Genomic DNA, 12,357 nt, shown 5'->3' on the forward strand with positions numbered 1-12,357 from the left:
CCCATTCCAACAATCCTTAAGAGTATTTTCTCACTTTGCATTCATGACCACCTTCCTTCAATGATAATTTCAATTTTATCTTCCATAATCTCTCTACCTCCCTCATCTACCATAGTTCTCTTTCTCCCTCAATAACTTTTCTCCATCCTGCCACTATCCCTCAATGTGCTGGCCACACTGCCATCCCCCACCTAACCCTTTCACATCTTCCTTGATCCTATTCCCCATCTCTTCCCATCACACTGTCAATCTATCCTTCTCTTTAGGCTCCTTCCCTTCTGTGCTCATACACTCCATAACTTGCATTTTCATCATTGAGAACAGAATAAAAATATAAATTAATCAGAACCATGTATTTGATTGATTGACTGATTGCATTTCTATACTAGCCAATAGCCAAAAATGTAAAGGTTGAAGGTTTATTGTCCGTCAGTTAAAGAATCTTGGGTAGAAGGGCTGGGAAAGACCTTTTGCCTGTGGGAGTCAGAGTAGGCTAGGGGCTGCCAACCCATCGGGACATTTGGAAATCTGAGAAATTGTTTTGGGCACCACCACAAAATGTCTGCCATTGGATGTGGCCCATCTTAAAATGGCTGCTGTGGAGCCCTGCCTAATCACGAAGGACAAGTAATTTGCCCAAGAAACTAAATACAAGGCCAAAGTTTGAGCACCAAATGCCAAACCACGTATTTGGCGAAATGAAACACAACTAAATACCCATTTCACTGAAAGAAAGCTGCTGATGCTCAGAGAAACACACAGACACTCCACCCACCCCCCAAAACATAGACAAAACACATACCACCAACACATACACACACATCCAGTTGCTCACAAGAGCCCCTCAGAAGAAACCTTATTTTATCCTATCTGGTTTTCTATTCTTATTTATGTCATACTGAGCATGTTCCAGTTTGAATTATGTGGCAGCACAGAATTAACTGACACTCTCAATTTTAATGCTAGAATGCTGATCTTGTGAACTGACAGGTAAGCACTAAATGGCATAGGATACACAGCACAACACTATGGTACGCCCTGAATCTATGATTTTGCCAATCACTCTCAGTTATTTGTTGGAATCTTTGAACTAGTAATCAGCATATCATCCTTAAAATTCAGGGAATTCATTAACTTTATTATATTCTCTTTGAACCCTTTTAGAACCTATTCCTGGTAATAAGAATAGACACAGCTGACAGAAGTAAAAACATGTATTTAAAAGCAATCATGGCCTTCTAGTCTCTGAGGCAAAGAGAGCACGAGCGGCCCCGGTTGCTGCTAATGCACTGAGTCAGCCTGCTGCAAAGAGGGGATGCAACAGCATGGCTGCCTCCCTGTTAGGTAGCATGTAACTGAGGTGGTGTCAGTCTAGGTGATTTGAGTGCTGCTGCAAGAGAGAGGCAGGGGTCTGGCTGTCTTCTGGGTAGGGAGAGTCTTGGCAGGGTGGAGACACCACCAGTGGTTTCCTCACCATGAACAGTGAGGAAGGACGAGAGCCTCTCTACTTCCCAGAGGGCGAGGGCAATCCCTGGCCAGCCAGTATTGGGAATGCCCTCTTCTCAAGCAGTCCTACCTGCCCGCAAACCCTAGCTTTTAGAAAGTAAGAGAAGGAGAGGTTGGGAGAGAAAATGGATGGAGAGGACAGCTAAAAATAATAGAACAAATAATAATATTCCTCTGAAGATAAAAGGATTACCCCATCTAGGTGAGCTTGCAGAGCTAAGCATGGGCTCTGTTCAGCCAATGCCAGGCAGGCTGGGTAGCCCCTCCCCCTGGAGAAGACTATTAATTGGACCCTGCCAGTCATCTGGTTGCTGACCCAAGGGTCATGGAATGCCCTCCAGAAGATACTGGCGAAGGGCTATCTTAATTTGTTAACCAAATGCAGCAAAGCCTCCAAACTCTGCATTTTCTATAAACCTTTCTTCGTCTTCAAATAGTTTGCTGTCATACTAATTTGCATAATTTTTCCATCAGGAAAACAAACTACGCTGGAGTTCTTTTTACCCCTGCTTACTTCACGGGGCTCTGATCTTATAACCCACAATTTCATATTTTGGTCTTTGGAACTTTTGCTTAGCAAAGCGTAAGGATTCAATTCTATTATGGAGTAATATCTGGTAGCTTAGTAGGTGTCAGAGATCTTATCCTCACCACAATTCTTGACCTTTCCCCTTTCTGCAGCTAAAAATATCTCTGCTACCAAGGCAGATAAGCTCTCCATGTTGGAGAAAGCAGTAGACAGCATTGTGCTCATGCTATAAATAGAAGCTCTTAGATGCCAATGAACTCACATCAAAAAAAATAAGAACCACCAGCATACAGCATTAGCAAATGACACCAAGACCTACCTGTGTTACTGAGTTTAACATCTTCTAGATTTTGATTTGCTATCCGGGGGGAGGGGGGACTATGAAAATTGATGTGGAAAACAAAAAGGATGTAGAATTCATTTCTCCCTATTACATTTTTAAAATATAAATATATGCTAATTATAAGCCTGTAGAATCAATTCCTAGATACTGACATTAATCTTTTCCAGGATCCATGCCAGCTTTATATCACAAAGCAATACTAAAATTATACTGAATTCTGGAGTATAAAACTTGTCCCTTTTAACTAGAAGAGTACAAAGTATTTCTACTACCAGAAGCAGACCTGGAAGATGCATCCCTACCCTTAAGAAGCCTTGCAGGCTTCCATTGCACTTCAATAAGGTCAGGCTATGAGAGCTGTTTACAGAAGAAAATATATATTTTAAAAAACTTGCCCTACGGAACGCATTTGCTGACTATAATCAGTAACGACAAGTAAATGTGACAGCTATATTTTCATCTATTCGAAGTCACTCCTGGACTTCCTATAGGCTAATCATTAGACAGAGATACTTGAGATGAGATCAAGTTGAAATGAGCAAAGATTCTGGCTGTCGTCCACAGAGTCAATTTCCATTTGTGCAAGGGTGTTTGTGACAAAATTATATTTTATTCGTTATTGTTTATATGTGCATATTTCAGTGTATGGGTTTAAGGTTTGGATTTGCTGTGGACAATTCTTTTCTTTTCAGGAAATGGTAAGTAAGTTAGAAGGGCAAGCGGTGTGAATGGTATCATCTGATTGGTTGGTTGATTTGAAATGGAGAGAGAGGGGGGAGTGAAGGGACAGTTGGGCAGTTTGGGAGTTAGTCAGGGTTAGGAGTTGGTGAGAGTAGGAGTGAGTTGGGTTTAGCAGAGGCTTGCATCAGGATAGGATAAGGAAAGTGGGGTTATAGGACTTGGAGGTGGTTAGTATTCCCTGGGAGGTAGAGGGAGGTAGATGTATGTGTATAATTTAGAACAAACTTCGGCCATAGCTAGACCTAAGGTTTATCCCAGGATTGTCCTGGGGTCAAACCTGTTCATCTCAGTGCCACACAGGGCATCCAGCGCTCAGGCAGGGACGAACCCGGGATGATCCTGGGATAAACCTTAGGTCTAGCTATGGCTTTAGTGTCTTAAAATCTTTTACTTATGAATAAACTTCATTCTTATTTTGTTATTTCAGCCAAGTCTGTTCAGTCAGATGCATTACTTCAGCTGGACAATACACAAGCACACTCACACAAAAATAATTATTTAAAAGAAGGTTTTTTGTTCCCTCATTCTTTTTAGAAGATTATACTGTATATATTGTAGTAGAATATTATTTGCCGTCTATAGAATTACTGAGTTACTTGGAGTCAGAATTCAATTAAGCACAAGTCCCGGGAAACGAACCACCCAACCACCACCTTCATGCCTTCAAAATCAGCCCACACAATCCAAATCACCAATATGATAGAAGTTTATAGTGCATTTGCCTTCAGATGAAAGTGTGTGCCCCAATCTAAAGTGGGTCATATGAAATACCGCAACGTTTTCTTATTTTTAGGAGCAAGAGAGAGGTAAGGGGCGAAAGGGAGAAGAAATTGGTAAAAGATAGACATGCATGATAACATGAACATTAGGTTGTTTCATGTTGTAGGTGGGTTTGTGGCCAGAAAAGGCTAAAGATTGCTGCTCTAGTATACATTGGCCCTGTTCAGAAGACACCTTAAACCACAGCTTCAATCATGGTGAATAAGGCAAAAAGCCTTATTCAGCATGGTTAAAGCCATGATTTAAGGTGTCTTCTGAACAGAGCCATTGAGCCATATCTATACATTCCTAGCAGTTACATTCACTTCAGAATAACAGAAATGTCTTAAGAAATCTCTCAACAGAAAAGTCACCCGTTTGTTGCTCTCCTAGTCTTTCATCAATTAATACTTTATCCCACTTGTTAGAAGTTGGCTTTTATGTCTGATCTGTTGGGGGGGAAAAACACCTGTACTACATCTTGTCATTTTTTGTTCGACTGAATTACATGTTGCTTCTAAATGAACTTTCTGTACTAGAACAATGTACTTCAGCAGCTAGGAAACTCAAGCAATCTCTCACAAGTGAACTTAAATCACACTTCTGAATTGTCTCATTTTCATTCTTTGCACTGCATCGTTCCAGTCCATTTTTCATCCTAAAGTAATGTCTACTGTCTGTGTCAAGACTTATGAGTACTAACAAATCCAAGAAACTGTGCAATCCACTTTACAACTTTCTACTCACACACCATTGCAGGAATAAGCACTGGGAGGGATGGGGGAGGAGGAGGAATTAAGCTGCTCCTTTTGCCTTTACAGCAGGATTTCACCACCTGTTTCTCATGGCTATGGATGATCATGTCAGTTGGGCCTATTCACACAGACATTAAAGCATAGAGCTGAGCCAAGAGGGAATGATAAAATAGAATGAAAAAGCTCCACCTGTCCTATTCTAGCCTTGTGACCTAGGCAGTGTCACCAGGTAAGAGAGCCTACTGCTGAGAAGAGTAGTCCAGAAGATTGCTAGGCTAGGACTAGGTCTATGGAGATGGTTGCAACAGGAGCTTCCAGGCAAGCTTAATTGGCTTATCCTTCTTCGAAGTACAAGTGAGGACCTGATCCTGACCATTCTTGTGGTTCCGCCTGAGTAGGACTGACATGGAATAGAATACACATGCACAAACAAAACGTGTTTGTGAATCTTCCCTTTGTTTAAAATAGTGCTTGGATCTCCATGCTGCAATGTTGTTGTTTTCTGTTATAGACCCTATTGTTAGGGTCAGATATTTCAGCATGATTGCCATTTAAACGTCTACCACAGGCTAGGTACATCCTTTCTTGAATGCTTCACATCTAATTGTTGATGTGGTCAGATGCATCCAGAATGATGCTTGCAGACAGTGACCCACCTGCTATGCACATATGTGTTTTTGAAAGGTAGAGAACACATTGAGAGGGTGTGATAGAGGTGTCATGTTTGTGTAGGTTGCAGAATAATTTGTAAAATGGGATATTCACAATGATGGAACAGTAAGAACAAGCTCGGAACAGTTCCTGATCATAAGCCTTGTTCCATAAGATCATAAGATGATCTCTTTAATAACGCTATGCTCTCCAGTTTTTGCTTTGAGAGCCAACATAGCACCAATGATGCACAGCTAGGCATTTACCAGAGAATCATAGAATAATAGAATAGTAGAGTTGGAAGGGGTCTATAAGGCCATCGAGTCCAACCCCCTGCTCAATGCAGGAATCCACCCTAAACCATACCTGACAGATGACTGTCCAGCTGCCTCTTGAATGCCTCTAGTGTGGGAGAGCCCACAACCTCCCTAGGTAACTGGTTCCACTGTCGTACTGCTCTAACAGTCAGGAAGTTTTTCCTGATATCCAGCCGGAATCTGGCTTCCTGTAACTTGAGCCCATTATTCCATGTCCTGAACTCTGGAATGATCGAGAAGAGATCCTGGCCCTCCTCTGTGTGACAACCTGTCAAGTATTTGAAGAGTGCTATCATGTCTCCCCTCAATCTTCTCTTCTCCAGGCTAAACATGCCCAGTTCCTTCAGCCTCTCTTCATAGGGCTTTGTTTCCAGACCCCTGATCATCCTGGTTGCCCTCCTCTGAACACACTCCAGGCTTTTTATATTGTATTTTGTATTTGTGTTTTTAGACTGTTGGTTGTTTTATTATGCTTTTCATGGTTTTAATTTTTGTGAACTGCCCAGAGAGCTTTGGCTATTGGGTGGTATTAAAATGTAATAAATAAATAAATGAATAGAAACAAAAGTGCTGCCAGGCTGAAAAAGGTAGGAGGGGTGGTTTATAGAATTGCCAGTAACAGCCACGCAGGCACTGGAGAGTTTTCATTTTCCATCCACTGTATATTCTCTTTTCTTTGAGGACAGAGAACATCCGAATCATGATTTTGTCAGTTCGTATAATATGCTAAACCAGTTTACTGAACTCATGATTTGCAAATCAGTTTCCAACTTTGTTGTCAGAACCTGGTTTGGTAACTGCTCATAAACCGAACTTTGTCAAATCGTGTATTCAGGCATCATGACAAACCGTGGCTTGTGTGTGGTTTCTCCTCCCAATTCTCTTTGGGTAAAATGAACACTCTAAAAGGAGTTACGCTACGTATATAATCTTTGCAATGATGTACATTTATGAAAATTTGAAACAAGAAGTGTAAACTGTACCTTTGCATTACCAGAGCTATGAATTCATGTCAGCTCTCCTGCTTTCATCTGCAAGAGCACGGAAAACCTCAAAGCAATAGGCAGTTGGTGGACAGAGAGCAATTTGACTAGCATTCTCAGCCATTTAAATGATACAGACTAACCGCTCAAATAATTATGCTTCTGTTCTTCTAAAGTAATTTCCACAGGTAGAATTTGAAATGGTGCATAAAATTAGCCCATCCTGCCATTTTGTAAACAGATTGTTCCTCTGAGAGGAGCACAGCCCTGAACAGAAACAACTCATGTTATCTAATTAGGAGAAATGTGAAGGTTATTTATTCATCGTCAGCACTACTCAAGCAAATCACTATTTGTGTAGTTGTCCTGGTTGATTAGGTTTTGGACTAGGAATAGAATTTTTAAAGCAATTCAAAGTAAAGGTGTGCATGTACATTGATGGTGCTATATAAATAAATAAATAAATAAATAAATAAATAAATAATAATAATAATAATCTGTATCGATAACTTATTCAAAAATATAATATGCTATACATATTATTGGTTTGCACTTTGCCAAAGAAGCAACAGCAGACTTGTGGGATAATAACTTGATTCAATCCCATAACCTGCGGACAGCCATGCACAGAATCTGGTGCAAAGGTCCTAGAAATGGCATAAGGGGAAGCCTGCCCCTGGCAGCTAGGCTCAGACTAAGGCCCTGGAGTCATCAGCAGTATTCAGTGCAACTAAGCAGGTGATTGCCACGAACTAAGAGCTCTGTATTGCATGCTGTGGGCCTTTTAGCAATGAGCTGTTCAGATTCAGTAATAAAGGCAAATTTGGGGAGAGAAGCAGGAGGGAGAGAAGCCACAGTGAGGAGAGAAGTCACAGTGACCCTAATTTTCTACTGCAATTAGTTATTTATCAATCAGCTGCTGAGTTATTAAACTATATATATCAAAGTTTATTTGACTCTCTAATCTTTTCCTGATCTGTTTTAAAAAGCTCCCCATAACACACATATCTTCCAGGAATCATAAACCTAGCATTATTGTTCTTAGCTTCTATCCACAAAGCTTTTGCTATGTCAGCCAAAATATCATATCCTTTTTTCCTGTAAGGCAGAACTTTTATTTATTTTATTTATTACATTCCTATACAAACCAATAGTCAAAACTCCCTTTTATTTTGATTAAGTTTCAAAATAGCTTGTTTCTAGATAATGTATTAAATTCAAAGTTCTTTTCCTGATTTTGCCAGTGGTGTCTTTATCTTTTACAAATTACATATTCATTTCTGCACCTTTGTTACATGAACACATAACTATAGATATAAACCTATCAGCATTTTTACTATTTTGCTATTAGTTTCAACATAAAATTCCTATTATCAGTATCTTAATAACGACTATGCGTTATTTCAAAAGCATCCCAAAATGGAGAAACATAATCCATCCCAAAAGGGAGAAACGTGCAAGTATTTTAAAGATCTTCTAATTTTGTACAGCCAGTTTCTAATTCATCAAATATATGATTGTTTAAAAGTCCTGCCCCACGCCCCAGTCGCCCCACCCCACATCACTAGATTCACCCATTATCATCCCCAGACTAAAGTAATTGAAAACTATTGTCCTGCCCCGGCATATGACATGTTTCTCTAGGTCAGGATATGAATCAGGATTTACGCACATTAAAATTGTGTGTGAACAGCAAAGTCTGCTCATGAAGGCTTTCACCTTTTCCAGTACTGATGTCCTAAAGCCCTACATGGCTCTCCCCATATGAACCTACACAGTCCCATCAGAAACCCTTTTCTGTGTCACCCCACTGAGAGAAGCTCAGGGGTGGGGGTAGCAGTTTGGGAATAGAATTCTATTAATTTACATAAACAATATCATAAATTAAATAAACGGGGGCACATATTTATATGCAAGAAAAGTTTTTTTCCTACAAAACAGATGAACATAACTGTTGTAGATGTATATTATGGAGACTTTTCCTACATTCTCCATTCATGTAATTAGTTTACAAAATCAGAGAAAAGAAAGACATAAGATGGTAAAGATATTTGAAAACTCTTCCATACAGTCTGAACTCGCCACAGGCAATCCAGAGAGTTACTTTGGGCATGCCGAGAGATGGGACACATCCACTGGGACTTCTGAATATTTTCTATTTACCTGATTTTCCTTTACTCTCTACTGGTCTTTAAACATATATTTTGAAATTCTTAACTTTCAAAAACAATGTATTGTGTTGCATGCGGAATGACTGAGATACTAGTCCAAATGTTTCACTGGATGTAAGAAGCTACTCCTAAATAATGGCTCCACAGATACACCGCCCAGTTCCACCATCAGCATTAATGGCTGGGAGGTCCCCCTGCACATTTGGGAGTCCTTCAGAATCCATCAGTCTTCAAGGGAAGACCATTTTAATAGTCCCCCAACCCTGAAGAAGTAAATGTCCAAGTAAATCTAAATCACATTAGGTGGCGATATATCCATGGCAATGTTGTTTTTTTACCACCCCATCACTTTCATCTTGACCAGCAAACACCATCAACCTATGCCCTGCCACAGATGTATGGCAAGATATTATCTGAAACAGCCTATGGTTGCCATGGAATCTATTAAATCCTGAGCTGCATCATAAGAAGCGTTAGGACTGGGAGATTTAACTGGTTAATCACTAGGTGAATCAATTAAAACTGATGGTTAATTACTTAAACTGAGTTTTAATGGTGCATTACTTTATTTTTGAGGTTATTTTGGTTCTAGTACATTAGTGTAAAAAGAAATAGAAAAACAAATGTTAAGAATGAGAGTCTAACAATGAATTTAAACCATCCCTTTCTTCACTTGTTTAAATATCTAAAAAACACACAAAACACTCTACATTTGTTTAGGTTTAATCCATTAGTTTAAAGAGAAATGACTAATCAATAGCACAGTAGTGCCCCAATATAAATGCAGTGTATATTCAGTATCTGAACCTGCCAACTTTCAAGGTTGAAATGGACATCTATTGCATGGAGAGTTCTGGGGAATCCTTGCCCTCCTGTAATTTGATGGTGGGGAGGGAAACGGGGACATTGTAACTATTATGATGCACAAAAGTTTAGAAACTACTAGACCAGGATGTTGCAATATACGTTGATGGATATGCTCTTAGAGAATAGTACATGTGCTTGTTTTTATTTTAAATGATGACAATTCAAGCAATTTAGCCAATATGTCAGGAAAAGCAATCCATAAATTCTTAAGAGGTTTTCAAAAAGAGACTGTTGTTGTTTGTTTGTTTACTTATTAATTTATAAGCCATTGTCCACAAAGTTTCAAAGCAGTAAACATACAATATTGTGTCATCAAAACAACAACAAAATATAATAAAACTAGACAATAATAAAAATACAAATAACCAATAAAATTGCATACTCTGCTGTGTACTACACACTACGGCCAGCTAGGTCACAGTTATTTCCCCAGCCTAGAATTAATATCACAAAAGCAGTGCACAATAATTGGGCTGTACATAATATCCAAATGCCTGGGGAAATAAGTACAGTTTTGTTTGGCACTGAAAAGATGTTAGTGTCACCGCCAGGTGAGCTTCCTTGGGGTGAGCGTTCCATAGATGCAGGACTATCACAGAAAAGGCCCAATTTTACATTTGGGTCAGTGCCTAGTAATAAAATGAAACTTATCAATTGCAGAAAATGTCTTGAAGATATAAACATAAAAGAAAAAGAAATGTGCAAACCCCCAGCCAATCACTTGCTGCACATCCATCTCATGATCTTACAGGAAACTGGTAGGACAAACCTGTACTTTTTCTAGTTAGTTCATAGATCTGATGGAGGGAAATTACCTGCTCATCCCCCAGTGTTGGAAACAAATCAAGGAACAGCAAAACCCAAAATAAAAAGACAGTATTGCATAGCACCTACAAATATCAAAGGTCACACACTGAGAAGATAAATATTTTATGCAGAAATCAAACGTATTAATTTCAAAAGACTGTATCTAGATATTTCGTTCAAAGTCTCTCAGAGCAAATGAATCCTCGCAAGATGGAAGCCCTGTGGGTGAGTGGTTCCCGAGTCCGGGAGACAGGCTCATTGCCTGTTCTGAATGGGGTTGCACTGCCTCTGAAAGAACAGGTTCGAAGCTCGGGGGTACTCTTAGACCCATTTCTGTCGTTGAGGCTCAAGTAGCCCCCACGGCTCGGAGTGCCTTTTACCATCTTCGGTTGGTTCACCAATTACGGCCTCTCCTGGACAGGGATAGCTTGGCCACGGTGGTACAGGCATTGGTAACCTCAAGATTGGATTACTGCAAAGTGCTCTATGTGGGGCTGCCCTTGAAGCTGCTCCGGAAGCTGGAGCTAGTGCAGAACGCTGCAGCTCGGCTGTTGTCTGGAGCTGCCCCTTTCCAGCATGTAACTCCTCTGCTGAGGGAACTGCACTGGCTGCCTATTCGCTACCGGGCCAGGTTTAAGGTTCTTGTACTTGTGTACAAAGCCCTAAACAACTTGGAACCAGGATACCTGAGAGAGCGCCTTCTCCCTTACCAACCTGCCCGGTCACTGAGGTCATCTGAGGGCCTGCTCCTGGTGGTTCCACATAGATCCATCCTCCGATTGGAATCCACCAGGGGAAGAGCCTTTAGCATGGTGGCACCCCTCCTGTGGAATTCCCTGTCTATGGAGGTCAGGCAGGCTCCAACCTTGTACTCCTTTCGGCGCCTCCTGAAAACATCTTTATTCCAAGAAGCCTTTCCTTAATATGCAGCCTTGGATCTTTTTTTGCTTCTTTTAAATTTTGTTTTATACTGTTTTATTCTGTTTTTATTTTCATTTTATCTTGTACACCGCTCCGAAATTTTTCAATGGGGTGCGGTATATAAATATTCTAAATAAATAAATAATAAATAATTAATAATAATTAATTATTAATAATAATAATAAATAATCCTACTTAAAAAAATAAAACACAACAGCAATGAAACCTCACCCCAACCCCCGTATGAAATCACTCAGTGGTTTCATGTTGATGTAAATAGTACAAGAGGCAAAATAAAGCCCTCTAGCAATGCCACTGAAGAACAGAACCCCAGATTACCTTCTCGAAATGGCTATCCAGGTAGGAAGAGAACAATTTTAAAAAGTGCTATCAATCCCTTACTTGAATTATCGGGATCACATATCCCTGTCTTGTCTTTGACATCTATCATTCATCAGGGCAACCAAAGATGTTTCAGTGTCAAGCCCAGCTTGGAAAGCAAAACAGAGCAACTGCAAGGAAATTACCCATCTGAGCACCTTGCCACAAGATATTTTTTTCCCATCTGCAGGTGGGGGATCCTAAGCAAGCCCCCACCTCTCTCCCTCTCACACACACACACATCAAGAGAGCATTACATGCGTCTCTTACCTAGTTTCACACTGATTTTGTATTTAAAGCATTTCTCATACAGACTGTACTGTAAATATGCCCACTTTCAATCTACGAAGATAGTACTTTGTGTGTTGACTGTCTGTAAGGAAATAACATAAAACCCACTCCAAATACAAAACTGAGAACATGTTTCATCATGAATTAGTAAAAAAAAATTACAGATAAATTACTAAATTACAGATAAATTACCATATTTCTTTGATTGTAAGACGCCATTGATTGTAAGACGCACACTAATTTCAGTACCACCAACAGAAAAAAAAACCCTAAGACACACCCGCGATTCTAAGACGCACCCCATTTTTAGAGATGTTTATATGGGGGGGAAAGTG

General features: G+C 40.0%; 1 protein-coding gene across 1 annotated transcript in view; it reads right to left on the reverse strand.

The window, feature by feature from the left end:
* TRAPPC9 (trafficking protein particle complex subunit 9) overlaps positions 1-12,357 on the reverse strand; it is a 352,653-nt gene that overhangs the window by 185,637 nt on the left and 154,659 nt on the right. The window lies entirely within an intron of this gene.

Source organism: Elgaria multicarinata, chromosome 7, assembly GCF_023053635.1.
Source record: "Elgaria multicarinata webbii isolate HBS135686 ecotype San Diego chromosome 7, rElgMul1.1.pri, whole genome shotgun sequence".
Classification (NCBI taxonomy): Eukaryota; Metazoa; Chordata; class Lepidosauria; order Squamata; family Anguidae; genus Elgaria; species Elgaria multicarinata.